Source organism: Tenebrio molitor, chromosome 2, assembly GCF_963966145.1.
Source record: "Tenebrio molitor chromosome 2, icTenMoli1.1, whole genome shotgun sequence".
Taxonomy (NCBI): domain Eukaryota; kingdom Metazoa; phylum Arthropoda; class Insecta; order Coleoptera; family Tenebrionidae; genus Tenebrio; species Tenebrio molitor.
Window position 1 is genome coordinate 29,604,577 of NC_091047.1, and position 27,411 is coordinate 29,631,987.

At 34.4% G+C, this 27,411-nt stretch overlaps 1 protein-coding gene and 1 long non-coding RNA gene across 3 annotated transcripts in view; both read left to right on the forward strand.

Annotated features, from left to right (window-relative positions):
- The window catches only part of side-VII (sidestep VII), a 395,213-nt gene that overhangs the window by 139,748 nt on the left and 228,054 nt on the right, over positions 1-27,411 (forward strand). The gene's annotated exons all lie outside the window — the stretch shown is intronic.
- On the forward strand, positions 21,718-23,609 carry LOC138124458 (uncharacterized). Its single transcript, XR_011157151.1, has 2 exons — positions 21,718-23,337; positions 23,394-23,609. It is a non-coding gene; the product is annotated as an uncharacterized lncRNA (long non-coding RNA).

Sequence of the window (27,411 nt, forward strand, 5' to 3'; positions counted from 1 at the left end):
GAATTCCTTGTTTCTTATTCTTTGGATAGTTTTTCGCGACGCTTCATAACTGGGAAGATTTACAGCCGCCTCTTCAGAAGATATGCTATTACTACAAGCTTGCTGTACGATCGCACGAGGATTAGCGTCAGTGGTGCGAGCCAGCTCTCTTATATTTTCCTTCACTGAAGATATAACTTTGTCCACATGGTCAGGAGCGTGATTATGTCCGGTAGTTCTATTCGGAGTGTCCTTGCCTGTGATGACCATCAACCTCCCCTTACAAGTAGATCTGCTGCATCGCCAGGTTGTATAGCCTTCTCGTTTTTTATCTACCCGGTATTTGAAACCGTCGTAGAACAGAATATTTCCACCCTTTTGAGACTTCCCAAACTCCATTATCTTCTTCGTAATTTCAAGTGAAAGAAACGATTGATGGCACTTAAAATTATTACAGTTGAAGTCAGCAATTTTGATTTTTGTCCGACGCTATTTTGTCGCAATTTATTATTTTTCGGCGCTATTTTGTAAAAGAATTATTGTGACCGACGCTATTTAGTCCGGCGCGTTTTCATATCAGCGTTATTTTGAATCAGTGCTATTATGTCGAGCGCTATATTGTCGCACTGTTTAATGAATAGCGCCATTTTGTGCGGCGCTAATTCTTGGCTGAGCCGTTTGGGAAACATAAGGTGTGAGCTCAAATGCACCATAGAAACAGTATAAGATATTAGCGTTAGAAAAAAAATATAAAACTATCTGGTGATATTATCAAGGTGAATCTATGATGTTTCTTAGTCCTTTGTTCTGGAATTTCTGGATAATTTGGATGTTACTTTTACTAGCACACCCTCAAAAAAGAAACAACCTTGTGTTGGTTGACCTGTAATTGGCATATCCTGATGGTCAACTTGTCGAGTGATGATAATATAATAAAACCTTTGCACATTTAAACTTGGAGTGAGTAGCAAGAAGTCTGATGTCTACACCTGAGTCAGTGGATATGAAAACAGATCTTTCCGAGAAAGACTCGCAGTTGATTTTGTCATTGATAAAGCTGAATAAGAATTAAGTGGAAAGAAAATTTTGCCCCAGTTCAAGGCTAGTCGTGGAAAACCTTTCCAGCAGAGTTTCCTGCAAGAAATTCTTTTCGGGGTACACAAATTCAATCTTGTATGACAACTACTGTATATGTATTTCAAAAATGTTTGGTCAAAACAGATTTGAAAACTTGTCGCTTAACTTGAATGATCCAACCGTGAATGTTATTATAGCTATAAGTATCATAAAGGATGATCAAAAATGGTTTGGTTTAAAAACGGTTCCTATATGAATAAGCCACCGTTAGGAACCATGCCGCCTTCTCGTGAGTAGAATGCAATAGCATTGTAATTGGCAAATCCGAAGTTATGTTATGTTTTCGAACTTTTTGTATTTTACAATCTCTCCTTAACAGACAGTTTTTGGATGGAACATTTTAAGAACATTCATTCACTGTCCTAACCGGTCCTAACTGGAAAAACGCCATCTATCAAATTCAAATTTAGCAGTAAACTGTTATTCCATCAATAGTTTAAACATAGGTTGTGAGACACAAAATTCTTAATCAATCCATTTTCGAACTGTAAAAAAATGAAACATTACTTATTCACCAGAGGAATGTTTAAATAATCAATCATTTTTTCTTTTAGATTTTCTTACAATTGTTTTTTTGTCTCTCAGATGTTATCTTTGTTCAGTTATTTGGTATTTTGAATTGTACTATCATTTGTGGTTTCTTGTCGTTTCGATATTTTTATCTTCTTCTGTTTTTTTATTTTTACAACACGAACGGCACCTATCTTTTTAGCATACTTGACTTGACGTTGCAACAACGGTTTGGGATAATTTTCGTTCTAAGACGTTCTCCACTGATAAAATTATATTTCTTCTTTTGAAAGTGATTATTTTGAAAATTTCTTTCCACATTCGTTAGCAACAACTACGAATATTTTCTTGCAGATACAAATACTTGAAGTTACTTATTTTACAATTCCACTGAAAACAAAGTGTACTTATTTAGACCATCAATACAACAAAGTACAAAACACGAAGTGGTCACCTCTGGTAGCCTTTTTCGTTGAATCTTTTCAACCCAGCTGATCATACTAACAATATCTCTGTTAGTGTTACTGGAACAGGAATCTCGTTATTAGTAACATCATCATTTAAATGGTGATTTGATAACAACTATGTAGGTTTCTCACGTGTTACGTGCTACTTGTAACAAGTGTTACAGGTGGTTGTCTTGTTTGGATCGGTAAAAAAGAACAAGCTTAACTAAAAGCTTCTGTCTTGAGTTCTTTCCAAAAGTTCTTGTAGTTTGCTAGACACGTGTATTGTATCAACCAAGATCACTTCAGAATCTGTATATAATTCTTTCGCAAATTCTCCATAAGAGGAGTATCCGTCTGTAGTCACTCTATGGCTCATGTTTATAATCGGTGAAAGTGGATTCTTAGCTATAGCGTTTGACTCCACAAGATTCTGCAGTGCTGCTTCTTGTTTCACTTGAAACATCTTTTCGAAACAACAGTCTCGGTCATAGGCTACAATAATGGTACAATTCCAAAAATATTTTTTTTATATATGTACTCGTAAATGTACTTTCCGTTAGCACGGGATGAAGCATGGCAATTCAACATTAAATTCACAAATATCCTAACCTTACTGCTGCAAAGACAGAACTAAGGGGGACTTGTAACAATTTACAAATAGAATTTTTTCGCTGTGCCACTACTGTGGCCCACGAACTGTATATTTTGCAGTCAACAAGGATTCCAGCATTTGAGTACTTTTCCGGGTTTACCTTTCATGAAAACTTTGAAGGGATATCTACTCCAAAATAAACTTAGGGTTTTGATAACTCAGTAAAGGTGTTACGTCATCACTCCACCCGCAACCACCTCCAGCGATTCCCACTATAAAATGTAATGTCATATGCTCATATGTTTTCAACAACAAGCTATTATCAGATATAATTGCCCTAGTGATTGAGATATTCCTGATAATTTTGTGTTGGTGATCACGAGTGTCTGCTGTCGTAAAAATTCACGAGTGTCTGCGTAGCAGGAGGGAATTTAACAGCAGACACGAGTGGGTAAGTAACAAAATTATCTGGAATTTTTCAATCAGGAAGGCAATTTGATATGAGTATTTACCGAATAAATAACTGCTATAAAATCTCTGATTTAACAGGGATGTAAAAATCGATATTTAATCGATACTTAACCTTTTTCAGTGAAAAAGTATCGTATAATTCTAATTTGATTGGTGCGATTTTCGATTTTAAATGATAGTGATAGAGCATTTTCATAGGCAAATTTTTTATAAGGTAAATACTTCAAATACATAATAAACGAAAACCTATTTGAACATGTAATACCATTAAAATTAGCATATTTTGCAATTGTTTTGAAATTGTATCTTCTTCGTTACTCGATGTACTGTTAAGAATTATTATTATTGCTTTTCCGGTCTTTAAAGTTATCATATTTTTAGAATTACTCGAGAATGATAATATTGTGTTATGCTTTTGAGATAATTTCTATTTAGATATTATAAATGTAAGAATGAAAACTCGAAAGTGAGATGGTGTTGACAAAAAGTATCATGTAATCCTGCAGACGCTAACAAATTTATTAGTCACTCCATTAATAAATGCGTTATGTCTGACACAGTTTTAATTAAGTACATATAACGCTTCTAAACACTACTTAATTAAGATAATATCAACAGTAGAGAACATGAGTTACATTTAATATCTCATAAGATCAGCTAAGAAGGTAGACATTGTTGTTTTTGTAAACTAAAGAAGCAAAAAATGTAATAGCTTTAAATGCTTTAATACATTTTTAAAATCTAATTTTAGATGAAATAAATAAAAATAAATTACATCGGTTAGGAATCTATTAATAAATTTCCAGCATTAGAATGCTGTTTTCTTTGAATGATTTTCTTAAACAGTCAATACATTTTTCCATGAGTAATTTTTTTAAAGATTTTTACTAGAAAAATAAAAAAAGGTCCATTATGTTAACAACCATTTCTAGTTTAAACGTTCTAGCTTCTTGGCTGTCATATTATATTTCGAAAAATGTATTCACTACCCTTTGTTACGTATTCTTTAAATAGTTTTCTAACTATTTCACACTTATATTATAAATTTTTAATAAATTCTTACCAAAAATTTCGTCAGCTATAATTCTGGTCGACTAAAACGATTTCTAAATTATTACAAAAAAAAATGAGAACAATTCTCATACTAGCTCCATTACATGTTACTAGTCATCCATTAAATGTGCATTACAGATAATTACATTATATGAATAAATTAGCATAAAACGATATTCATTTAATAAATTTCCAGTTAACTGGAGCTTATTTTATCGAACAATAATAATAATTTACAGGGCCACAAGTGATTTGCATTTATTTTAAAGAGGATTATCGAAGCACTGAAAAATTTAACAATTTATAATCACAAATTTATTATTTTCAATCTCCAACTGAAATTACTAAAGTGCATTTATGCATTAGTAAAATCTCCAATAAAATTTTTACTAACAGTAAACTCTTTTAACTTTATAAGCAGAAACACATTTTCATCGTAATATGAAAATTTTGATTTCTTAAATTATCCCACTGCTATATTTGCACATAGCAATCTAAATAGTTTTGGCTACAATATTACATCTAAACTTATTTCCAAAACCAACATAAAGGAATATCTTAAATTGCTTTGGCATCGCTCCGACGTCGGCAACGAGAACTCGGGGCCTACATTTCAATTACTTTGATTAAAGAATGTCTACCTAGAAACGAAATTGTCTCTAAAATTAATAATCAAGAAATAAACAATGCCTAAAATACTCAATTAAAAAAAAAATATTAATAGTTCACATAATTGGAAATCCCCTGGAGGTGACCAAATTCATAACTTTTGGTTAAAAAAATTTACTTGTATTCATAAATGCTTACTTGATCACTTTAACGGATTTATTAGGGAACCTAACACATTTCCAGAGTTTTTGGCCCATGGTATAACATATCTGAAACCAAAAGATTCCGATACTAAAAATCCATCAAAATATAGGCCAATCACATGTCTGCCTACAATTTATAAAATTATGACATCTTGCATTAAAGTAATAATTTACGACCATTGTCAAAAATTAAATATACTTAATGAAGAACAAAAAGGTTGTGTTAAGGAGTGTTTTGGTTGCAAAGAACAACTTATAATAGATACGGTAATAATGGAACAAGCTAGAAAAAATAATAGAAATATTTATACCGCATTCATAGACTACAAAAAAGCCTATGATTCAGTACCACATTCATGGTTAATTAAAATTCTTAAAATTTATAAAATTAATTTGGATTTGATTAACTTTTTATCACATGTAATGACATTTTGGAGAACTACTTTAAATTTATCAATAAACAATACTAAATTAAAATCCGAGCCTATTCAAATTAAACGGGGAATTTATCAAGGAGATTCTTTAAGTCCTTTATGGTTTTGTCTAGCCATTAATCCTTTGACAAATCTATTAAATAGCACTGGATACGGTTTTAATATTAGACATAATAATACCACACTATCAAAATTAAATCACCTTCTTTATATGGATGACATAAAACTTTATGCATCTAAAAAGAATCACATTTTATCTTTATTAACAATAACTGAAAATTTCTCAAATGATATTAGCATGAGTTTTGGTATTGATAAGTGTAAAACGCAATCAATATGTCGCGGTCATTACGAAACTTTAGAATATATAACTAAAGAAGGAGAAATCATTAAAAATTTAAATAAAGGAGAATTTTATAAATATTTAGGTATTAATCAATCAAATCATATTCAACATACAATTATAAAAGAAAATTTAGAAAAACAATTTTATTTAAGAATTAAATCTATTTTAAAATCAAAATTAAACGGTAATAATTTAATTAAAGCAGTTAATACATATGCTGTTCCATTATTGACCTATTCTTTTGGTATTATAAAATGGTCCAAAACTAATTTACAGAATATAAATATTCAAACTAGAGTTCTCTTTACAAAATTTTGTAAACATCACCCCAAATCTGCTATTGAAAGATTTAATTTACCACGCGAAAATGGTGGCAGGGGTTTTTCAAATCTAGAAATTCTACAACATAATCAAATTGCTTCACTAAAAAATTATTTTCTTAATAGAGCTCGTGATAACACTTTTTTTAATGCTTTGGTTTCAGCGGATAAAGGCTACACACCTTTAAATTTAAGTGATAATATAATTTCAGATATTGTTGAGCCAAATATACCTGACACTATAGCAAATATAAAACAAAAGTCTTTACATGGGAGATATTTTAAAGAGCTAGAACAGCCAGAAATTAATATTCAAGCTTCTCATGCATGGCTTAAAAAATCAAATATTCATCCTGAGACTGAGGGTTTTATATTTGCAATACAAGATCGTGTTATAAATACAAGAAATTATAAAAAACACATATGCGGTTTACAATCGATCATTGATAAATGTAGGATTTGCGGAACTGAAGGGGAAACCATTGAACATATCATTTCTTCTTGCACCGTTTTGGCTCAAAGCGAATATAAAAAACGTCATGATATATTCGCAAAAATTATACACATGAATTTAGCCAATTTATTAAAGGATACACAACCACATTACATTTATAAACCAGAAAGTTGTTTAGAAAATGACAATTACAAATTATATTTTGATCGGACAGTTTTAACTGACATTCACATTCAGCATAACAGACCAGACATTATTATTTTAAATAAACAACAAAAGCAAGCATATCTTTTAGATATAGCTGTTCCAAATTCACACAATATAACACAGACATATAATACAAAAATTAATAAATATTTAGAACTCTCCGTTGCTATGAGAAATCTTTGGTGTTTAGAAAAAATTTCGATTTTACCATTTATAATTTCAGCAACAGGAATAGTACCCCAATCTCTTTTTAAAAATTTAAAAATTTTGGACTTAGAGAACACATTGGTGGTTGAAATTCAAAAAGGTATATTATTATACTCATGTCACATCGTGAGGAAATTCCTTAACATTGACACAGAACATAAAACACAAAAAAGTCAAAATGCGGAGGCGAGACGCCGGTAATTATGTTGATAAGCACTGCACTATTACTTGATAGTATTATCCGTAATAGTGTATGTACTCCGGCAAAATTGCCGTGCCGCCGGGTGGAGGTGGGATAGGAGAGAAAATAAAGAAATACTATTATTTTTGATTAGTTTGTTTATTTTCTTTCAGTTTAAATTCTCATTTGGGAATATGTCCACATGTAAAACAAAAGCCTCAAAAATGATTGTTTAAGAACCGAATCAAATAAGAAGTGATATCACATCCGAAAAAGATAAAAGAAAGTAAAGAGAGGAAAATATAAGAATTGGAATTGAAAAGTATACAATTAATAAAGCTGAAGATGTGTTTAAATCAGGATTTCGAAGAGATAAAAAAGAATTGGCAAAAGGAGAAAAAAACCAAGAAGAATAATGGTGATGTGAAAATATATTCAACTGAGGATTAAAAAGGAATAAGAGATTACGTAGGATAAAATGAATATGGCTCCCTGCAGATAATCATAAATCATCGGCAACAAAAAGTATTGTAACAGAAATTACATTTACATTTTTTACTGTTCATGTAACATGTTTGAAAGATCGAAAAGCAATAACTGAATTATTTTAAAGTGTCAATTTTAAAAAATGAGAAATTTTTTTTCCGAATAATAAAAATACTTATTTATTATATAAGACGATAACTTTCTAAATTTTATCGTCGTGAATAATATTCTATTTTTTATAGCATTTGTATTTTATTATTAAAACATTTTTTTATACTTACAACTGACATTAAAAGTGACGTTTTTAGTGGAAGCTAATTTGATTAAAAATTGCTCTTTATAACTTACCGTGTTAAAAGTATTTTTCTATAATTGATTCAAAAAATTGAAATTCACGCATAGTTATCTGTGCCTGAAGTGGGTCATTTTCTGACGTGTATTTTTTTTTGCATTGTTAGTAAGATCGAAACCATACAAAACAGTGTGTGAAATGCAATTTCACGCATACGACTATTTCTGTTTTTCATTTCACGCACTGTTTTTTATTAGTTACGTAGCAACATGGTCACTGCATTGAAACTTCAGAGTTCCTTCAAAAATTTGAATTTTTAATTTCAATTTTTTGAATCAATTATAGAAAAAATATTGTTTATATTTCGTGCGCGAACATGTTTTTGTGCATTCAAAGGCTTATACTGCCTCGACCTTCGTCTCGGCGTAAAAGACCTTTTCATGCACAAAAAACACTCTCTTCGCGCACTTAATATAAAAATAACTATTAACACTAGCTATTTTTTATTTATTTATAAATGTTAAAGTGGCTCTATTTGCCGCTTTTTCAATATCTGCGGGAAATCTGTCGTCGATATCGGCATCGTTAACGTCGTTTTCTTTGCATTCCATGTTTACGAATAATATGGAATAATGTGGAATTGAAAGTGTTTTACAAAACGTAATGAAAACTTTTTTGACGTTTCTAATAAACAAATGTCAATAGAAGACCAGCTACCTGATTTTTGCCGCAGAAATTAAAATAAACATCAAAAATACGACTGTGTTTTTAAATGCAATGCAAACCAGTTGTATAAAAAATAGATGTATGATGGACGTGTTAAAAGTGATTTTATTTTGTTCGTGGGGTTGGTCAACTCGCTGCGCTCGTTTCCCAATCTACCCCACTTACAAAATAAAATCTCACTTTTAACACTTACATCATAAGTAACTATTTTAAATCACTACTACTCGTTATGAGCGTTGTTAGGGTAATAAAAAAAATAAATTACTTTATCAACCCTTGCTGTTAAAGTAGCCCTTTATCTACCCTTGCGGTTAAAATGCTACTTGACCTTTAGATTTGAATAGATAAAAAAAAGCACACTTAACATCTGCTATTAAAAAAAAACTGAAATCTTAATATGATACGAATATAATAATGTGGAGAAGAATTGAATGATATGGAGCAAGTATTAACCACGAAAAGAATTTTTTTTTAAGAAAATGAGCAAAATTTCAGCTGATAATTTTAATTAGTAATTGGATATCTCTGAAATTCTGATAGAGTAAAAAGGGATCTTGATATTTTTTTGATTTTTTGATTGGACGTTTGGTGTTTGTTTGGCGCCGCACCAATAATTTGAATCCTTCTGTTTGCGGTCTCCGGCCTTGATAAATATCCTAGAAAACACGGTCGGCCGACATGAATGTTTTAGTACCTCTGGCAATAAATAAGTATGTGATCGTGCACTCCGCCCACACGATTTCGCTCCGGCGACCGGACTCCGGGCCTCCGAACGTAACTCTTAGCCATCAATATCAGCGGATTACCAACAGCTGTGCACCGCCCAATAAAATTAATTTTGTATGAGCTCGGTCACAAGTCCAAACAATCCGATAAAAAATACACACAGCAAGCTCCTGGCAAACGGGCTGTCGATTAACATACCCCTCATTTGCATCCCAGCTAGACCAGACGATTATTTTTTATTGTTATGGCGGTGAAGATGAGCGCCAGGATTAATAGTCCCGGGGCTCGTGGAACGACGTAAAAACGTGTGTTTCGACTTTTGTTCGGCGGAGGTGCGTATTAATTAAATGGCAAAGCATTTAAAAGAGAGAAATTCCATTTTACAAATATTCCACATCCCTTGTTCCGGAACAACCCAATTTGCGAAGCGTGTGACTCCGACAGACAAATTCCATCCCAAGTTTTATGCCGCACAAAACGAAATAAAACAATGTGCAAGAAGTTTTTCGTTTTGGAAAATGGCGGTATAAATTTCGGGGGCGACGTTCGATCGGTCCCGATGAATTTTCGTTTTGACAAAATCGACTTGCTTCAACGAAATTCAAAAGGGGGTGGTCTCCAGACTTAAATAGACGCAGCGTGGCAGCTACCCTAATTCAGCTTGTAAATTATGACCACACTGTTTAATAAAACGTCGCCTTGTGTTTGTGCTCTTTAACATTTTGATGAATTGGACGCGAGATGGCTCAGATAAAAATCATAATTAATTTTATGGAGAAAGGTTTACCATTTGTTTATGGCCGTAAAATGTGACACGACAGCAATTACGAGCCTCGAACAAAAACTCAAATTCTGCAGGCAACGCCGGACCTAAATATACGAACAGACAAGAATGAGCAAGTAACTAGTTGCTAGCGTCATTTGGAGGATATTGGAAAATATGAACCAGTAGCCGGTGAAAATACGTTCGTTTGGGGCCCTAATGGACTTGTTTGTACTCCGAAGGAGTGAAAAACTAAAGGAGGCAAACGAGAAAATTAGACAAAGGGAAAGAAATAACTGGAAAATCCTTTCGTCTGAAAAAGCGCAACCTTTCTGTGTATAGAAGCCAACAGAACGCAAATTATCCCACTAAGTGAAGCATTAAGGCATTCATAGTTACAAATAAAAGAAAACGTTGCCGTATCATGAAAGGCAAATAGAAGAGTTTAAGTGATTACATAGAAGTTGCCATGACACTTTGAGATATTCGTTTAAAGTTTTCCATCCCCGCGGGCGACAAGAGAATGATTTATTGCTTTTTAAACAGTTAAGCCTGGCGCAGAATGCCACAACTCCCGGTTAACCTCGCGCCGGTATAAATTATGTACACAAAAATTGCTGAACTTGGCTTTGCAAGATTTGTGAACTATCATAAACAGGAAGAGTCCTGGCTTGACGTTAACTTCCACACTTTCACTCCGGTGTTGGTTCAACACAGGTAATAGACTAGAAGATTAAGTAAAACGACGGCGTAGTGGGGGTGGTTTGGTTGGTGTTACGTCCCTAACATTTACTAAAAACTACAATTTTTCCACTTGCGAGGTTAATAGAAGAGTAGAACCTTCACTCACTTTGACATCCGTTGCGATATCTAAATAATTATATTTGATTGTACGTCAGTTTGCTTCAAAACGCAAAAGCGAAATGTTTCTTCCTCAACCCATGTTTACAGCTAGTGGAGTCAGCAAATTGCAGTCTGAGTAAACACTTTGAAAATTTATAACGCCTCCAGTAAGTAGACAAAATGGGAAAGGAACGCTTTCAGAATTCACGATCACATTTCACATGGAGATTCATTTAACAACAGTTCTACTCGTGAAAGCTTCCATACAGTGGAATAGATGCAATACGTGAGTCGACACATGAGTTTCATGATACAGGTTTTATCGTAAATGGCGTTGTATCGCTGCAATTGTATCAGTGTCTGTGGGTTGCGATACGTCTTGCAGTTCCCAGACTGAATAAAATTTGGCAACTTTTGCGCAACATCGGGTGCAAGTTTCAACATGTACTATGCCGGCCAAAAAATTTTGGCCGTCATTATCTGTCAATTCAAAAAAAAAAATTGTAATCCGTACTTTATTGTCATCATGATTACCGTCTTGATTATGAACGTTATTTTTTGGGTGGTAAATTTCAAAACTCAAAATTATTTTGTCATTTCTATTACACAGAACGTTTACCTCAGGTTATCTATGTAGGATTGCTCTAATTTTGGTCATTCATGTCGGATTTTTGGAATATCTGAGTTTCAAACAGTTTCAATTGATTGTCAAAATGACAAGAATCGAAAGTGGGGTTACTATTCCTAAAGGTTTATTTCCACTTTTTTAGTGTGCTGGTAGTAGTGTCTACTGCCTTGACGACGAGTCTGGTAGACACATGTTTATGGTCTAGTCCGTTTTACTTTCCATGGCGGCCGGTAGGAAATGTCAAATAATTTGTCAGATTTATTGGATTTTATTTATATAAAAATTAAATGTACAATTACTTATATCATTGAAATGGTTTTCTAAAGGCAAGCATTATCCTTTGATCAATCCAAACAACTGTATTTCGTATTCTCCAATTGTAGAACAACCTGTACTCTGTCAAATAACTTCCCGACGATTTTTGAGGCAATAAGTTTGATCGCGCGCTATCTATCTTCTCCAAAAGGTGGTCTGGGAAGAAAACTTGACTTCTGCTTCGGTTCGGTTGTGAGAATTCATTTTATTAAAAGAAATTAGCGCAAATGAAAGAAATCACATGAAAAACTTCGACAGACTGAATTTTGATGAATCGTTTGTTATCATAGTAACAAGGCATAGCAATCTTTTTCAGAGCCAAATTTTTTTATTTAAATTTATTTTCTTTTAAATAATTGTCTCAGTATACTAAAAAATCTTGTACGTCACACGACCGGTAGACGCATTATGGCCTCGCTAGTTTACAAGTCTCGCCCTATCGGGCTCGACCTGTAATTCACTAGCTCGTCCATAAAAACTTTACTACCGGTCTTGTAACGTAAATAGCTATACTTGAATGTCAAGAAAGTGACGGCCAAAATTTTTTGGCCGCCATAGTACACCGCATGCATCGATAGTATCGACCGTGGAGGGAGAAAAGACTGGAGATGGCATTTCCTATGCTTCCCATGTTAAAAATTCGAACCCTCTAAAAGCACGTGCAACAACCTTTTATGATCCAGTCCACAATGCGCTAGATAAAGAAGCACAATGCTCCTGGAAGGAAGACGAAGGAAGCCATTGGCCTAGCGTCTATATTCAGAAACCTTTTATGACGCCGTAGTTTTCGCGGGCCGGTACACTTATTTGAATTAGTGCCATCTCCAGTCTTTTCTCCCTCCACGGTATCGACACTATTCTATCATCAATAACCTACTTTCCAGTGATACACTGGACTATGACAGAACACTTTATCTTGTTTCATGGTTCTTCCGTCTCCAATTCTTTGCAGTATCGAACTACTGCCATCTTTTCACGCTGAAGAAGCGACTGACCTGTAGCCCTTTTACGTAAAGCCATTCTTCAACTTTAAATTCTTCGCCAATTTTGAATTTTATGGTTTTATATTTAAACAAGTCCTGCGCATGTCAAATGGACGAAATTTGGCTGACACTCAGAGATACCATAAAATAAGTAGGTCTGACATTTTGACAAGTCTACCAACTTGAAAACATTTTGACAATTGTTTATTAAAACGAATTTACACTCTAGAATTTACTAGTTCTTTTTTTTTAATTAATTGTCAGTGTCAAAATTCCCTCAAAGAACAGGCTGTATCACCCTAAAACCTTTCATTTCGGAACATCTATCGTAAAATCTCTCTAGATCAGGTTTGAGGTTATGTCAGTAATTTTCAAATGTCAGAAAAGTTTCAGGTGTAACCAAACTTTATACCAAAAGACAAGAAATAAAGACCATAATGACACTGAAAAGTGCAACTGAACATATACAGGAAAATGGGAATTTATTTAATGGGTAATATAAGCAGTTTACCTATTCGTCTTTAGAATCTAACCCCCAATCGTCTTCCGAATATGATTCTGCGGAGAGTTGAATTATTATTGACAGAATGTCCTCAATTGGTAGATTTCCCATCAATTATTTCCAGTCCTCTCTAATCAGTTCCTCGCAGTGACGAACACCATTGGCCCATATATTCATTCATAAAATTGTAAAAGAAAATACCTCGAATATGTGTGCATCTTTACTGCAATTTAGCATGGTCGGTTTTTCTCTCTGCATTTCTTCAAGTAATCTAATCATAGCCAATTTTTCTCGTTGTGTTAGATCTTTGCTTTCGGAAACTCATTTAACTTTTTATTTTTATTTAAATGTAATTGCAGATTGCAGCATCACTAGCGCAAGCGCCTTCACAATTCACATCAATGACTGACATACAGTTGACATTTTACGTTGCCAACCTAATTACTATCAAATAACCAGTGGCTCATACCAACCTGACAACACTTTGACAATTGATTATAAAAAAAAAACAGACTTCACTTTCCAGTGATACACTGGACTATGACAGAGCACTTGTTTTATGGAGCACCAAATCCAAAGAGTATTCACCGACATTCATCGACGTACAGTCGTTGCCCAAAATAAAATAGGACAAAGTGTTACCTTAGACAGTTTAACAATTCAAAGATTTGTGTAGTGTAACTGAGGCGTATGTGTCTCAGATTACAACTTGATTTGACGACTGATTTACAAAAAGTTAGGTTGTGTTTTTTCACTTGTCATCTCGTCACTGTCACTATGTTCAATTGAATGATTGTGAGTTTTTGAAATATTGTCGAATGATGACACTGATCAGAATTGTTTTTTTATTTTTGACACTTTTGTTTCCTAAGAGATGGATTTCGCAAAAATATCGAATTACACAATCGAAATTTACTTTGTCCTATTTTATTTTGGTCAGGTCAGGTCAGGTTTAACAAGATGCTAGTTTATATGACTGTAATGTCAGCAAAATGCTGAAAATGGAAGCACAGTGATTTTACGCTTGATGTATCATGAAACATATCGATACATCTTCGTAACATGTATCTTAAAATCCTCTAGGACGAATGCAAACACATTTCTTAATACGGAGCGTGTTAACAGTCACTTCAAGACGTTGCCAACCTACGACTTGCACTGACACTTCGCTCAGTGAAAACTAGAAAAGACTGATATTTTTCAGTGACGACAATTTGATGCCATTTGTGGATCCAGTGATGTCTTGCGGTTTTATGATATGAAGGCACAGACGTGGACGGTATGATCTTATGCCAAAAATGTTATTCTCCCATAAAATGTTGACACAGAAACCAGTTGTTTCCGATTGTCCATGGAATTTAGAGCGGAAAAATTAAGATCAACCTCTGCCAGAGTCGCGTAACGCTGAAAATCTCACGGCGTAGAACTGGAGATATTTTAAAAGCAGTTAGAACCTAAAGTGTCAGTTTCACATTCAGAGTAAACATAAAGTAAGTAAAAAGCTTTATTGCCAAACGTGATGCCACTGGTAAGCAGATTTTTAGGTGAAATGTCAAGGATGCACTGTTGTTAACCTAGAAAACAACTTTTCGATTTCAGCAAAGTTTACAGACGTTTACTGTAATTGTAAGCAACAGTGAATAAAAGGTAAAATGGGTTTTAACATTGAAGATAAAGCATTTATGATTAATAATCAATTGATTTTTAATAGAGGTAGGCAACCAATAAAACGTCTGTGCATAGCAAGTATACATATCCGTATGAGCAAGCTCCGATAAAACAAAACATGAGATATGTAGCAGTCTTGGTTTGTTTCCTTTTTGATCACTTTCACTCGGTATGTCATGATACGTTGTTGTAAATTGTAGAGTAAAAGCTTTTGGTGCATAAAAATGCACGAATATTCTGTCTGGAAGAAAATGATCATTACAGTGAATTATTATTGATGTAAAAATGTTCGACTATTGATGTAAGAGTAATTTGTAGTTGGTGTTTTCATAAACGATAGTATCTCACATGGTGAAGAGAAACAGTTTCGGATGCGAGTCCACATTTATTAAATTCCGCCTCTCAGCTCATAATATTTCGATTTGGCCTGGAGCACATCTTTGTCGTTCGTTATGTGGCGGCATCGCCGCAACGCGTGTTTTTCCACCCCGTCTCCAAGAGAAACAATATTAGTTGTGGGTCACGTGTCCAATTTGCGGCCGGACCGGAAAAAAGATGCTTATTGCGAAGTCGGATAGTTAGCGTCGGCCTATATTACGTATAGAGAATTTAGCGGCGGAAATAAAACCGAACACCAACTATAAACCGAGAAATGATATTCTTTTAGGAAGAGGAAGTCGTGCATACGCCGATACGATACCTCGATATTATTAACTCCGGTTGGTAAAGGCAACGGTGCGGATAAAGCCCAAAAACGAAGCTGTTTAGCTCGTTCCTTCGCCCAAATGATATTTGAATATGCGTCGAAGAACACGGCGGGAATGTGGAACGGCCAATATAATATTTTACAAAACTTACACTTTTTTGTTGCTTTTACGGCGCCGTTATGCGCTCGAAAGCAGCTTTTTCCCGACAAATGGCGCGGTTTTCGTTCGAGATTGCTGCTAGCGGTGTGGAGTTTGTTTATTCGGAAGATGCAAGGGAAAGCCGCACCAAATGCTCATTTCTAAAGGAAACCCCGATTTTACAAGCTTTCTAAGCCAACAACACTCGGACACTCGAGCAAAAATCTCGCATAAAACTTTTGCAAAAATTTAATCCCAGCGTTATAAATTTTTTTGCTTTGCTCACTACCGGTTTAATAACTTCCAAGATTTTTTATGATTCCATCTAACCTCGAACATTTTCCGCAGCTCCTCGTCAACACCCGACTTCTTTTCGTCTCTTCTCCTTCTAGTATTTTTCCTCCGCCTTTGCGCCCCTTTTTCCACTCCTAATTACTGAAAGAGAAACAATTAGGTCAAATCCGGGCTTAGCGAGCTGCGTCCGAACCGTGTTCCCATTTATGATAAACAACTGCGAAGAAGTTGTCCCAAATCTCCTGAAATCGTCTTTTAAATTTCAACAGCCCTTCATCTTTGCTAAGTAAACAGAAAAGAGCGGAAGTTCGTTAATCCTCGGCTGATTCCATAATGCGGATCCGTCGTCTAAACCCCATAGACCGACCGGTGCCAAATTCAATTCGGACTCCACGCTAACACCAATTTGTGTGGTCGAGGTGCGGAAGATCCGACTGACCCTCGACAGGAACTCGTCGTCCTTTTTTATCCTTTCGGTTGCATGTCGGGATTCGGGGGTACACGATGCAGTTTGTCTGCGGGGGTTGGATTACGTCCTCGGGGTTAGCCTCACAGGCTAAATTATGCAAAGTCCCGGATCCCCGAAATATTTACGTCCGGATCTGGGGTTATGATTATATTCAATTAGCGTTATTGCACCTGCGCGGCCGGCCTGCTCGTAATTTCCCCCATTTGTTTTTGTTCAGAAGTTTTGGTCGAATTTATCGGAAAACTGATCCAATTTTAACGAAGAACAATGTCGGCTGCGATGTCGATCGAAGACAAGTTGCTAAAAAATTATGTACTTGTTGAAATAACGAAGAGTTTTAAAACTGATGGCAAAAATAATAAATCACGTAAAATGTGGATTTTACGGGGTCTATTCGGAAAGTTTCTCAAATCGGATGTAGATGAGGCTGTGGGAGTTAGGTACATTTTACATTTACATTTCAGCTTGGTGTTACACCACGACTTGAAACTGCTTCAAAATAATAATAAAGATAAACTAGAAAGATCCAATACTCACTCACGTTCACAGAATGGAAATTATTTGTGACACTGATATTGAAAGGAATATTCATATATTATAAACTTAATTATAAATCAAACGAATCTACAACGATAAAATTACTACCTTGAAAAATGATTTTCGTCGGAGGACTAACAAAAATTTCACGAAAGAGGATCTGTCACACAAAATTGGAAAGAGATCGATGTAATCAGAGCTCGATAAACCAAATACATTTTTTACGTACCGATGCATTACTTAACTTGAAGAAGCTGGTGTTGATCTCAAGACTTCTTAAATTACACTGGCATTGCCATCTCGAACTCCAGGCCTTAAGCCAGACAGCGTGTGACGTCACGAGGAAGGCCAAACGTCAAAATTTGACATTTGTTTACATTTTCAGAAAGTATCAAATACGGTGTTTTAATCATTCTTATGGAAAATTGTGAGATAAGCAAAAGCTTGGTGGCAAGTGTATATAATAGTTTCAGTTGATACCAGGGTATTTACTGTTCATAGGACATCGCAAGAGACGTTGAAACCTGGGAAGTATTTTTATACCCTATCAACATTTTCGTGATTACAAGTCGTTGTAAGGGCAATTTAGTTGAAACTATATTTGCTACACATATAATTAAGACGTAAGAAGCATTTGTTGTGATTTGGTGTTATTTAAATAATTCACAAAGTAAAAATTACGCAAAAACAATAAATACAAAAACTTAACCTCACTTGTAAATGACAATTTTCACGTTATTAATGGCATTTTACTCCACGACGCAGTAATTGTAAAACCTAAACACATCGTTCTACTAAAAAAAAGAGTGCTAACCAAAAATTTTACTGTTTTTATTAAATTCTGGAGGTTTAATGCGTTTTTCGATGAAGCCTTTACTGTGACGTCACGATCAAAAACAATTGCTGCCTTAAGGCTTTGTGTTCTAGATGGCAATGACACTGGGGAAGACAAATAGATATTGCAAAATTTACCGTTTTATATGTGTAGGTATTCATTTTTCAATGTCAATAAACAATAATCAATACAGAGTGATTCACGAGTAATAATGCTTGTAACGAAATTTGTGATGCAGCCAACATTACATTTGCACTTATTATGTGGATTAAAAAAATATATAAGTACATATTTTTATTTTGTACAACATAGTCAACATTCCTGACATTTCATTTGTCAAATTTAATCAAAATCATTATGTGGAATAATTAATAAAAACGCAAACTAAAACAATATGGACGACATGTATTGTTGGTTGCATCACAAATTTTGTTACGCTCATTATTACTCACGAATCACCTTGTATATAAATTTATAAATGTGCATTATCAAAGGATTTCTTCCAAGAAAGTAAACGTCGAACTTGTAAATGAGAAAAATAAAACAACATAAAGTTACAGGCTTGACAAATAAGGGAGAAAAATAAACTAGTGTTCTGATTTCTACTTTTTAGCTGACACATTTACTTTTATGGATTTAACTTGAATATGATTAGCTCTGTTGAGAGTTAAAAATATAAATATATTTTTTTAAGGTGCTGTAGTGGTGTGTTTGTTAAGTAGTCAAAGAAATTTTGAAATTTTGAGAAAACGTCTTGTGGCATTGTGTCTCAAAATACTTGAACGCTGAACCGGATCAAGTGTGGTTAACTGTACATATTTCTTTAAAAAAGGGAGTTTCTTGATCTTTATTTTATTGTGATAGTGATGATGAAAAAATAATCTGACTAGGCTTACCATTTTTACGAGTACGACATCTTCCAAGATTTCAATAATTTCCATATTTTTGTCGCCTTAATTTAATCTCTTACCGTCCTGTCCTTGCACCGTGCAAGTAATCAAATAATTTAACGAGTCTGTTTTACATCCCTTAACTGAAAAGTAATTATTTCGAATTCCCTCGGTAATAAAAACTTCATTTCTTGAAAGCCCTTTATCATCTCTCCTGTAACCCACCGAAAATGACTTATCGCAAATGCAGAGTAGCGGCAGATTAATTACACCGTCCATAATTAACGACAAGATCAGATAATAACGAAAGAGATTCGAATCCAGCTACTTTTTAGTAATTCATGTTGTTTGTATTTGAGTACGAAACGAACTAATCCCACGCTCAAAGTCCACCCTCAAATTAATTCCATAATTTTGATCTGGAAAAAGTAATTTCACACGAGGATAAATGCGGCGGCTCTAATCCAAGTAAAGGGATTAATCCCTCCAGATTCCGTCCGGCGATCGATCCCGGTTCCAGACTGGTCGAGACAATCGAAGGCAATTAAGCAAAGACCTGCGTCTCGCTTGCCGAGTAACAGGTACGTAAATAATCACAGACACAAAAACAGAGAACGGCGAGTGGAATGAGACCCGATAGCCGGCTCATATTACGTGCAAAAGCGAGATAAAGCCTGCGCCCCACAATGGGGCTTTGTCTGTGCGAATGCGGCTCACATCGCCATAATCTGCGATTCCGTTGTGTTTCTTCTGTTCGGATTCTTCACCTGTTCTCATTGATACTCCGTCATTGATCTTTTGTTAATATTGTGCCGTCGGAGTGATATTAAGTTGCGGCAACTCCACCGGAAATTTAATAGCCGACAAAAATGCGCTACGCTCGATTCCCAATAAGCGATACATTATTGAAAATATCCACGAAATTACTTCTCGCAAACATAATAATTCGAGTTTTGCTCGTTATGTAAATTGTCGTTATATGGGCTCGGCACGATCGGCACGTTTGTGCACTCGATTTTTGTGATATTTATCGCCGGATGAGGGCGTTTGTTGATTCGGTGCTCTCTCAAATAATTGACATGTATGTTTATTTGCTCGGAATATTTTTTTCATCAGGTTTCGGTGTGGAAAAGCTCCAAATTTTTATGGCGGATAAATTCGTTTCCACACAAAGAGATCAATCAGAAGGGTCTAAGAACACTGATTTTGAATTGTAAAAGTACAAGTCCGTAGTTTACAAAGGAAAAATGTAAACCGAATGAAAAACAGCTTTTTACGAAACCTAATTGGCATTATTGCTACGACGATGACTGTAAACAAGTAAATACTGAATATTTTTCGTATATACTTTTCTTGGGGTGAAGTAACATTATTTTTACAAATCACAAAGTTATCCGGTAGAAAATAATAGTATATTATGTTATGAGGAGCAAAAATGAAGTTTTATGTGCTGCGGCTGGTAGATTGGCTGCCGAACGCAGTGAGGCAGACAAACCAACCAAAGCACATAAAACCATTTTTGCTCCGAACAACATATACTATTTTTTCTTCAACCTTCATAACAAATTATTTAAGACATGTTAAGAAACCAGGTAGGAATTTCAAATGATTTAGCTAGTTTACTTTACAGCCTCTCATCAACGGAGATAATAACTTCACGGACGCTGGTCAGCTCGTTAGATGCCATGACAATGAAGCGACACTTTAGCATTATCAATGCAGCAGTGCAATGTCATATTTTACGGACGTTTGAAGAAAAACCTTGTTTATAAAAAAATGTGTGAGGGCAGTGGCCACATACAGGGCAAGTCACATAAGGGTTATTTCCGAATTTATTTTGTACGCAACCAAAAATACTAATGACGCTGACTACTTGATACCATTTATAATGTGATTTAATTTAGTAATCAACGTAGGTATGTAATTTGGCTAAAAATGTCACAATGACGTTTTCCTGTTCTGATTAATGAAATCAAAAATTAAATTCATCAACTGTCATTTTGACATTTTTAGCCAAATTACATACCTACGTGGATTACTAAATAAAATCACATTATAAATGGTATCAAGTGGTCAGCGTAATTAGTATTCTTGGTTGCGTACAAAATAAATTCAGAAATAAACCTTATGTGACTTGCCCTGTATGTATAATGAATAGATATTGATATTAGTATGTCACGATATGAAATTGTATTTCTCTTGATTTAATAATCCTAGAGAAAATAGTAATAAGTTACCACCATGTCAAGTACATACTTTGCTTCCATGGTGAAAACTTGAATAAGGATCTGTAATAAAATTTCTTGTGAAGAGAAATAAATCCATGAAAGAGATTTTTCAGGATTAATGGAGAATTGAAATCATCATATGCTGGAAGACAGTCTGCCGAATTCTCCAGATTGCAGATGAAGGTGAAAATTAGTAAAGATCGTGTTGGTGCGATCTTCCGGTATCATGTTCAAGAGTAAAATGAGTACCAGATTTGAACAAAAAATATTGATACCGCTTGACGAGGAATTCCAAGTCAAATGTTTACGAAAATTTCTGGAGCAGTGGATAAGTTATCATTTATTATTATGTTAATATTATGTCAATATTATGTTAGAATGTTTAGGTAGATATCTTTACACATGAAATAAACAATATTTTCGAAATTCGATGTGTTGCGGCAATTTTTTGGCGCAGTGTAGTTCGAAAAACACTTCATTACTATCTTATTCGATATTTTTTTTGACATCTATTTTTTGACAGGTGATAGCCAACTTTTTTCTTCAAATTACACTGTATATATTTTTTTTTCTTCAAACGTCCGTAAATTATGACATTATCCTGCTGCATTGATAATGCTAAAGTGTCACTTCATTGTCATGGCATCTAACGAGCTGACGAGCGGCAGATAAAGTTATCATCTCCACTGAGAGCGGCAGATAAAGTTATTATCTCCGCTGAGGGCGTCCGTGAAGTTATTATCTCCGCTGATGAGCGGCAGTAAAGTAAACTAGCTAAATCATCTGAAATTCCTGCCTGGTTTCTTAACATGTCTTAAATAATTTGTTATGAAGGTTTGAAGAAAAGATACAGCGTGATCAACAAGGACTGAAGCTGTTGGCAGCAAATGACAGCAAAATATTCCCAAAGTTTGAAAATTTTTTGTGCGTCAGTGTTGGCACCCGCTGCAATTTGTGAATGGCAAAAAAATTAGGTTATGTTACGAGCTGGTAGTTTTAAAAACACGATACGTACAAAACGACCAAAAACTGTTTCGATATTCATAAAAGCGACCGGCCGTGCCCCTCCTGAGAAACAAAAACATGTTTTATGTGTTATTATTTTCGAACAAGGTAAGGTAAAAGTGATAATACATAGGAATAAAAAAAGGTGGAACAAGGGTTTTAAACAAGAACGAGGAAAAGCACAAAAATGGAAATCTACTACTCTATAAATAATGTTCAAATTGCGCGCCACCGTGTTGCAGACAAATATTCACTCTCCGCTTTAAGCTGTCAAACACGTTTAACTACATGTGAGGAGTGATGTTCTACATTTCTTCAGTGATGGCTGCTTGTAATTCCTCAACTGTGTGCAGATTTCTTGTGAAAACTTTATTTTTAAGGTGTCCGAACAAGAAAAAATCTAATGGAGTGAGGTCCGGCGACCTACTTGGCCAACGTCCCCTGCTTATTATTCTCTCTCCAAAGAATTGGCGCAAGTAGCGCATTGTGTTAAACGCTGTGTGCGCTGTGGCAGAGTCCTGTTGGAAATGACCGTATTGCAACTCTTGGTCGTCCAATTCGTTAACAAATGGCTCCAAAATGTTGTTAACATATCGCTCCGAATTGACGGTAAAGTTAAAAAAATATGGCCCAATTATTCTTTGCCGAGACATTGCCACCCATACACCTACTTTAATGGGATGTAAAGTGGTCTCCACAGTGGCATGCGGGTTTTCACTTGACCATATTCTGTAATTTTGTGAATTCACATAACCATCTAAATGAATCCAAGCTTCATCTGAGAAGAAAGTATGGTCAAGAATGTCATCAGCTGTCATGTGTTCATTGAACCAATTGCAAAAATGTATTCTTTGCTGAAAGTCGGCGGGATGCAGGGATTGGATCCGGGAAAATTTGTAAGGGTGCAACTTCAATTTTTTCTTTAAAACGCTTTGGCAACTTCCATATGACAAGCCTGTAAAATAAGGAAAAGGAATGACAGGATTTTTAATGGTAAGGATTATTAGGCCCTGCAATAAATGTGCCCAACAAAGAACTTTGGATATGTGTGTTTTGGATAAAAATCACACCTGTTTGGAGGGAAAGCTTTCGCACTGACTTTCGAGGGCTTTGTTCCATTCTACCTCGAACATTCTCAACTACATCTTCTGTAAGTGTAGATGTTCTACCAGTAGGTTTTGCCTTTTTCACATCACCTGTGTGTAGGTAACGTTGCACCAATCTCATGCAATGCTGCCTAAACGCAACTAAGGTAACAACTGGCTCGGGGAACATTTGTTGGAATCGGTGAAATGCATCGTCCGTGGAATACTGCCAACCGTTAGCAGCATCAAAATTTCCAGTCCGAAAGTATGCCATACCAATAAAAATGTCTTGCTCTAGTGTGAAAACCATTTTAATAAATAAAATTGATATAAAAATGACACTTGATTTTGAAGTTTGAATTTGCCCGTCAAAATTGACAACTGACAATGTAATGCTACCAACTTCACTGAAATTTTCGTTATGTTGTCATTGTTGCCAACAGCTTCAGTCCTTGTTGATCACTCTGTAGTATATGTTATTCGGAGCAAAAATGGTTTTATGTGCTTTGGCTGGTTTGTCTGCCTCACTGCGTTCGGCAGCCAATCTACCAGCCGCAGCACATAAAACTTCATTTTTGCTCCTCATAACATAATATACTATTATTCGTTCTTATAGAGAATCTTCTTCTGAATATCCTTACATTAAAAGAAAGAACAAAAAATTTATTTTTTCTTCAAACGTCCGTAAAATATGACATTGCACTGCTGCATTGATAATGCTAAAGTGTCACTTCATTGTCATAGCATCTAACGACCTAACCAGCGTTCGTGAAGTTATTATCTCCGCTGAGGAGTGTCCGTGAAGTTATTATCTCCGCTGAGGACGTCCGTGAAGTTGTTATCTCCGCTGATGAGCGGCTGTAAAGTGAACTCGCTAAATCCTACCTGGTTTCTTAATATGTCTTAAATAATTTGTTATGAAGGTTTGAAGAAAAAATAGTATATGTTATTCGACATTGTCAGAATTTGAGAATTTTCTCCTGTGTGAACGGATTTCGATAAATGTCACAATTTGTCAAAATATAACTAAACCTGCAGTCATCAAATGCTTAGGGCCGGTTTTTCAATCGATGATTAATTTTTGATTAAGGTTTAATTTGAAATTAACACAATGTTACCGTTTTTCAACCTATGATTAACAAAAAAGTTCATGTTAATTCTTGATTAACTTAATCATACGATGTTCTGTGAATTAATCGGAATTTAATGATTAACGTCAAAAGTGACATTGCCGATTTATTGAAAATTTATTATTAAAATAGTAAAACTATGAGCAAAGAATAATGATTGATGATATTTATGACGTTAATGCTTATAGTAGTGATGAAGAGCCCCGAAGGCCAAAAACTATACGCTTTAGGCCCAATCACTTCGAAGAATGGGACCAAAAAGATTTTTTTAGTCGTTTTCGTTTGTCTTCGCGAACAGTAGAAAGATTGTTAGAAGAAATAGAAGAAGCTATTTCTTATCAAACTAACCGATGAGTGTTGTGGAGTAGTCTGCATCAAATTCAGGGGTTAAAATACCAGCAAAATTTTTATTTCAGAAATGACTGTCTATCGCCTCAAAATCAGTTGCTTTTTAGTCTGCGATTTTATGCAATAGGAGCGTGGCTGGAGACTTGTGGTGTACACAAGTAGAGCTCTAGCGGCGTTGCGTCCAAATTATATTAAAATCCCCCCAAACCGAAATGAAATTAACGAATGTAAACAAAAGTTTTTTATAGTACTTCTAGAAATAAGTGAGAACAGAGTCAATTGCTTTATGGATGTAATTATCCTTGGTAAAATGGTTAGAGATTGATACCCAACTGTTAGGGCACAATAAAAGCAATTGTCTCTGTTCTCACTTATTTCTCTTTAACATAGCAAGATTTCCTAATTGTATTATAGGGGCATAGACTGTAGAAAGAAATACAATCAGTAGGTGGAGAAAATGTGGAAATTAGGATGAACCAAAATTACAAATTTGGGTCATTGTTTACTTTACCTATTATTTGTGGAATTTTCGCGTTTTTTTCTGGCTAGACAGCCGCAGGACGTTCTCCTACATCGTTTTTGTACTCATAGCCTTGAAAGCGACGCTTCCAACATCCAACGCTCGCTCCGAAACCAGTCGACGCGAATGTAAAAATTGCAAAAAACACTGGCCCTTTGAGGCATTCAAAAAAAATCTGTCTTGATAATAATAAAATTTAGTTCATAAAATACAACTTCCCTGGGTTTTCCTCCATTAGAAAATTACGGAAAGATTTATAATCGTTGAAAATTGTTCCTACAAAATTCACAAATTATTGCAAAAATTTAAATATCAAGTGAAGCAATTGTTTTCAACAACCAAAGATCACTGCCTACTTGGTTTTATGTTCGTTTATGTTTAATGTATTAAAACAAAAAAAATTTATTTAATTTTCGTACAAAAAATTTTGTACGAACCACTTGCGTGAAGACATCTTCCGTTCATTCGCGCATTAATTAAAGGCACTCGCTCCTTCGTCGCTCGTGCTTTAAAAAATGTGCTCATGCGGGAACATCGTTTTCCCGCACTTGGTTCGTAAATAACTATTTCCACCACTCAAACCTTGTGCAAATGAATTTTCCTTGCCCTTTGGACATTGATCAATGATCATTGATGCGACCTTGAAACACAACAAGAGAGAAAAACAAGGGCATTTGCACAAGGTTTGAGTGGTGGGAAACGATGTAGGAGGACGCCCTAAGGGTGTCCACAAGTAGCTAAAGTAAACAATTACCTAAATTTGAAATTGTTACAAATCATAAACCACCAAGTTGTCAAATTTGACAGAAAAGTTAATACCAACGTAACAAACTTTCAGTTAATTTTTAATTAGCTAATCATAATTGAAATTTGGTTTGAAAAACGCTATCCATGATTAATTTGAAATTAATCAAGAAGTAATGATTAGCTAATCAAAATGTTAATCATCGATTGAAAAACCGGCCCTTAGAGTTTTAAATCAAACTATAGGATTATTTTATTACCAATCTGAATGAATTCGTTAATTTATCATTCTAGAATATGATGTGTAATTCTATTATAACTTTGTTACTTGAATAAACTATAAGCTTCGTCCTTAATCACCTTCGCAAAGAGAAAAATATTATAATAAAATCAATATATGTATCTACTATCAAATAATTTTAAAAAATAAAATATAAAATCACAGTTAAAATGTACTCCTACATTTTATAGAAATTGCCTACTTAAAGCATGTGTAAAAATTAATTGTTTAAACAAAGAGAGTTTTTCTTTTTCGCAAACCTTAAAAAATAATTTAAAATTCCTATTAGAAAGTCTTGTTAACCACTTTCTAATTACTTTTCCACACTTACAGCTACTTTTTCGTTACTTTTGTATAATATCTACATTATCCAAGACATTAACTTTTTTTAAAATCACAGTTTAATTATGAGCTCTATAAATTTTTTAAATTAAGTACTAATTTTTTAACTACCTACTATTCCTGTACGAAAATAAGAAAATTTGTACTAATTGTCTAAAATCGTTTTAATTTTACCAAATATAGAGGTAATGCCACATCTTTCGATAGATTTATTAGATAATTTTGAATTTATTGACAAATTGATGACGCAAACAAGCTGTGAGAAATAGGCGTCAAATTTGCCAACATTCTCATAAGGAATTGCTGTGTTCAACCGGTTTAATTAGAGGAACTGGTGGCAAATTTACGAATGGATTATATCAAGATCTGGTTGTAATTAGACGCTTGATATGAAGATTGTCAAATGAATGTCTTCTAAAACGGAAAGAAAGCGTATTCATAAATGTTTGCTGATAAGTTACATTCCATTTTGAAAGTGAAGTATGCATAATGAATTTTTTATTTGCTTTCAGGTAAGTGTCTACAACGGACCATAGCCGGTACATGGTAAGCTACACAGAACAAAAAAATGTAAATATGTACTATTATAGCACCGACAATATTTAAAAATAAATAAATTACTATTGATCACTTTTACACAATTTACATGTAATCTATATGCAAACATTTTAAATCAAAATTTCGATAAAAATAAACCAAAATCCAGTTTTCTCAGTAATCTCAAATTATTTGCATTTTGTAAATCGCTGCAACAATATTTAAAAGTTTATGCATA